Genomic DNA, 6,000 nt, shown 5'->3' with positions numbered 1-6,000 from the left:
TTAGTAACGTAAATAGCTAAACTATGAAAACGTATTTACTAGAGAAACACTTTTTAGTTCTTGTAATAATTTTCTCTCAAACAAACTGAAGGTAAATATATACCAATAAATCAATACAGCTATATTTTAGAAAATGAAATGAAATTTTTGAGTTTTACGTCCCACACTTATGCCGGTTAGGCTGAAGGAGACGGTGATTATGAGAAAGGAATGAAATGGTGGAATGAAGAAAGTGGGAGGAAACGGGAGAACCCCGAGAATATCCACGCACACGGCGTTTATCGACCACAAAGTTCACTTGGCGGGAGCAGGGTTTGAACCCGAGACCCCATGCACCAGGGGTGAACGCTCTACCACTGACCCACCGCGGCTCCAGCTATATTTTAGAAATACAATAGGCACTGATTTTTCGAAGACTGCTCTAATACATAGGAACAATCAAATTTGTAAATAGAGAGTTTTCTTTTTAAATAAAACAAACTGAATTGCTTAAACTGCGCTATATCGATTGGTTTCAGCATCTGATTTTTTAAAAATAAATAATTAGCAGCACGAAAAATTCCTATATTATCTTCGAAAATAGACCTACATGTTAATTGCTTTACTGGCTTTATACATTTTTTTTTTGAAAAAGTGATTGTAGGGGAAGATGGGGCTAGTTGCAACAATTTTCAGGTCTGTTTTTTTACTCGAAAATTATTATAGATATAAAAACTATATTGAGTGTACTAAAAGGTACATGCCTTAACTACATACCAAAAAAAGAGAAGTGCAAAACATCGAACGGCAGTTTTGATAGCATCCACTTTTTGAACTAAGTCCGACTGTTGACACTTGCCCCACCCATGGGGTAAATTGCAACATCGTCTGGGGTAAGTTGCAACAATCGGACTTGATTCAGATATTTAATGCTATCAAATCTACAGCTTGAACATCGCTTCACTCATTTTCACTGTGGCAGTCAATGTCTATAATCTATACAGTTAAATAGTACGGATTTCTCTCGGAACACGACCAATGAGACCACTTCTCACAACATAAACACTGTACCCAGTCTTCTTCTGTATCCTGTTCTTCGTACGGTTCTTCAGAAACCAAACAGACGACTTGAGAATAAATTCTTCTCAGCTGATGATTTTACGTTTTCGGTTGCTTTTAGATGCTTCTTTTTCATTTCGAAAGTACTTTTTTCTAGAGTGTCTGTAAGAATAGCACATCTCTTCCTTTTCCGAGCTGTCAGTTTTCTAGTTCCAGATTTTGGATAGAACCATACATGTTCAGGAGATCATCTGAAGGATTCTACACTATCTTCTTAGATGCATTTGCAGGTGATCCATGAAGCTCACTTTGACCTGCAGTCTGAAGTTCTAACTGAGAAGATGAAAGGAAACAACTACTACTAGGCACTGCAAGCAATAAGCCATCACTGTTGTCCTATAATACTAATAATAATAATAATAATAATAATAATAATAATAATAATAATAATAATAATAATAATAATGGAATAATAATAATACTCTTAGTTTTATTACCAACAACAATTGTTCATATAACAATGCTTAACCGCAAAAATTTCTATTTCAATGGCATGCGGCATGTTGCAACAGATGTTGCAAGTTACCCCATCGAAATATTTATATATAAAAGCTTTCCTCCCCACTAAATAGCAGGTAACATGGGAACAGAAATATAATGTCATTGTACTTCAACTGTTATACTATTTGGGTACTACATCTTACTTATTGTTATTACATATATGTAAGGAGTAGTTAGTGCTCTCAAATGGGTCAGGTCGGGTCGGGTCAACTCGCGTCGGGTTGTCGTGTCGGGTCAGTCGGGTCAGCTCAAGTCGGGTTGCCGTGTCGGGTCAGCTCGGGTCGGGTTGTCGGATCGGGGTCAATCGGGTCAGCTCGGGTCGGTTTGTCGGGTCGGGTCAATCGTGTCAGCTCGGGTCGGGTTGTCGGGTCAGGCCAATCGGGTCGGGTTATCGGGTCTGGTCAATAAGGTCAGCTCGGGTCGGGTTAGTCGGGTCGAGTTGTAGAGTCGGGTCAATCGGGTCAGCTCGGGTCGGGTTGTCGGGTCAGGTCAATCGGATCGGATCACTGGTCGGGTCACTCGGGTCGGGTCGGGTCAGTCAATTCTAGTCACGGGTCGGGTCGGGTCGGTCTTGAACCCGACCCGACCCGTTAAGAGCACTAGGTATAGTAAAGAAAGAAATGGTACCAGGTTATGCGTACGCTGATGATGTAAATTTAATAGGGGATGATGGGAGAACAATAGAAAGAAATGCAAAGGTCTTATTAAACGCTTGCAGGACAAGGGTTTAGAAGTAAATGCAGAGAAAACTAAATACATGGAAGTGGGTTGGGAACGTAATACGGCCAATTATGAATGCGTTAAAATATTAAATAATACTTCTGATAAAGTGGATACTTTCAAATATCTAGGATAACGAAAATCATTTTCACGAAGAAATTAAATGTCAACTAAAACAGGGAATTAGTGTTATTATTCAGTTCAAAATCTCTTGTCGTCGCGAATTCAGTCGAGGAGTTTGAGGCTTAAAATATATAAAACAGTAATCATACCTGTTGTTCTGTATGGTTTCGAAACATGGTCGCTTACTCTGAGGGAAGAACATAGACTGAAAGTATTTGAGAACAAGATGCTCAGACGAATATTCGGACCCAAGAGGAATGGCGGAAACTTCATAACGAGGAACTACATAAATTATACGGCTTACCAAACATTGTTAGGATCATTAACTCTAGGAGGCTTAGGTGGGCAGGACATATAGCCAGGCAGGGGTGAATTCAGGGGGTGGCCCGGGGGAATCTCCCCCCGAAGAAAATTCATCCCCCCCGGAGAAATTCAAAAAAAATTCAGTCACAAAATGTAGAAATTTGCTTTTCTTTTCGTGCACGTGCAGACAAAATCCGATCTCTCAATATACATATAAATGACGCAGACCCATTCTATATAAGTATTAAGCATATAACATGTAAGATAGAATACCAAATAGCAGCGGCGGCTGGTACTAATGTTGCATGGTTGTGCAACCGGACATTTTTTTAATACTTAAAATATTTTTAAGTATTAAAGTAGTGTATCAGTGAAAAATAAACCTTTGATCTTGAGCGCAAAACAGTATTGATGCATTTCTGAAAAAAGTCAATTAAAAAACGGAAAGAAAGAGATGATTTACATTTCCAGTGGCAGCCAACGTTGTCACTGGAAGCAGTAACATTGAGCATATGGCAGCGAGCTCCTATTTCTTAACATGGAGAAGTGGATTTATTCTTGCATCGCTCCTATCTTCCCGTATTGCTCTCTCTTGCGATTGCATTTTCTCCCGCAACTGGTCAGCTTCTGTAATAGTTACGAATTCCTCCGCTTAGCAGCGCTTGACTCAATTGATAGGGTGAGAGAGATACAGAGAATCTTTATTAAGCCTATTACTAATATTACATATTAATATTAGCAATAATAATAATAACTAAATTCATGGCGCAACAGCCTTTAGAAGGCATGGACTTATGGCACTCATTTCTGTGGGGTAATGTGTTTATAGGTCTGCACGGGCTCGGGCTACTATGATAACCGTAATGGGGCTAGCCATACTGAGAGCTTTATACAGTTCTACCTGAGTTAGAGCGGCAACGCCGGAATCTGGTTACAATGAAGGATTTATGGTAGGGACAAGTAAACCCTTAGATCTTTACTTACTATATATATATATATATATATATATATATATATATATATATATAGATATAGATAGATAGATAGATAGATATCGAGTGTTGCAAAATAAGTGTTACAACTCTTGAGAGGTGACTCCTGCCACTGAGACAAGAAAAAAGTTCTCTTGAACTTTCGGCTATCGGACATAGTTTCGGATCTACAAAGCGTGGAAAAATGAGTTTCGGACGCCAATAGTTCGGAAACTAACCAACATAAAGAGGGCGGGTAAAAAATTTACTGAAGAAGTCATACCTGCTCCATTGAATTTTGCATGTTTCACAATCCTACCATGCACGCGCAAGGGTTCCCCAAAGGAACGTAGGGAGTCCCGGATAATCTTCCAAGTGAAACTTGGTCTAAATGGATATGAATTGATAAGCTTGTACCAGGTAACAATAATTCGTTTGTATTAAGTCGATATCTGGAACAAATATAAAATGGCGGACACCATGCCCGTTGTGTGTGGTTGCATAATCGCCAGGTATGGATGCCGGACAACAGTGATGTTCTGAGTATTAAGTATAGCGAATTTGTACTCAAATGCTCTAGAAAGACATCTGCAATGTCGGTAGAGCATAACAGTGAAGCAGGGTGATTCAAATGTGTGGAAACACTTTACGAAAAATCCCCAGAATGCACTCATACTCAGTAAACGTGAGTTCAAATCGTCGGAAATGTAAGGATTAGCGTCAAGAACATGAAAGCCATTGCCAATTCATCAATAATATTCCCTCAAACTGATGCCATGTGATGTGCACGGTTGCATACCAATAAGGATGCGATAACTGAAGCCAAGTTACTTTACATATATATGATTGTTATTAGTAAGAAGATAAATAAGAAAATAATCAGGCAGTATATTATAAGGAAAGAACATTAATGATCATAACGAAGGATTAGGTATAGAATGCACGATACGTATGATATAGTAATGGGCGTGAATGATGTGGCGAGATGCATACACAGGACAACACGTGGGTGATATTAGTTAGACAAATGAGCTTATCTTTAGCCTAGAGGCTGCTCTATTCAATGATGAAAATGAATGAGTCCCATGTTAGTAAATAATGGTAATCACAGTGCTGGAAATGATGGGTGAATGAGAGGAAGATGTTCATGAATGACGTAATCGGCGATGATAAGTAAAGAGGGATCTAACGGTGGTAGATTATAGGAGCGAAAGTGGAGAATGATAGTAACGGTGAGGTGTTGGGTGAAATGCTAAATAACGCATTGTATCCTGAAGTAAAGGATGTCGGTTTTCCAAACATCTGGTGATATATGTTAGCCGAAGTTTTCCAAGAAAGTATTGTAAGGTCGGAAAGGTAATTTGGCGGAGTGTGCAATTAAAACAGTTATCGTGGAATATGAAAAGAACACGAGAAGCTGACTTCCAATACGAGGCCGAAACGTGTAAGTAGTCAGTAATGAAATTTAATGCATAAATGATATATTTACTCTTAAAACAATTCTAAGCGATATAGCCCAAGGCTTATCCTATGTCTGGCGTGTTATTTCAAATCATTTTGCTAATATGATAATCTTTGTAAGTCAAACAAAATATCTATTATTATTTTAAACTCTGTTAAACTAACCTTTGTAACACACAGAGTTTGACCCTGGTTTAGCAGATACACAGTAGTGACCAACAGATTCCCTTTTGTTGTATGTATACCTTATGTAAATAAACTATCATCATCATTATATATTTTCTCTCTTATTCCATTTTGCAATTGTTAAATAAGATTAACAAAAGGTTGTAAGAACTAATAGCGTTATATTAACAAAGGTTCACCAAGTAGTTTATAAAATAATATCGTCCTTATTTGTAATGGAATTGCAGGGGCTTATCGCCCAGCCTTGTTAGGAAGAAGAAACATATACAGTTTATTGCATTGCAGATAGCATACCCTACAGGGAAATAAAATCATAGGTCACACTCTATCACTGTACTACCAAACCAAACTAGTAATATTCCAAGACAAGAACCATTGTCTTGTTCTAAAAATAACACTAGACTAGTAAGTGATAACACAATACGTGTACAGAAACCAATACATAGTCATTCAGGGTATAGCCAGCAAGTTTTTCTAGAGGGCCTTCATTTTTACAAACTAAAAACAAATCAAAAGTTTCTTTCAAGATTATGAAAGAATTAATAACACATAGATACACATGTATTTCAGAAGTACATATTATTATTATTATTATTATTATTATTATTATTATTATTATTATTATTATATTGTTATT

The sequence above is a fragment of the Thermobia domestica genome, chromosome 5, assembly GCF_964235325.1.
Source record: "Thermobia domestica chromosome 5, izTheDome1.hap1.1, whole genome shotgun sequence".
Classification (NCBI taxonomy): Eukaryota; Metazoa; Arthropoda; class Insecta; order Zygentoma; family Lepismatidae; genus Thermobia; species Thermobia domestica.
Note: the sequence above shows the minus strand (reverse complement) of the source record.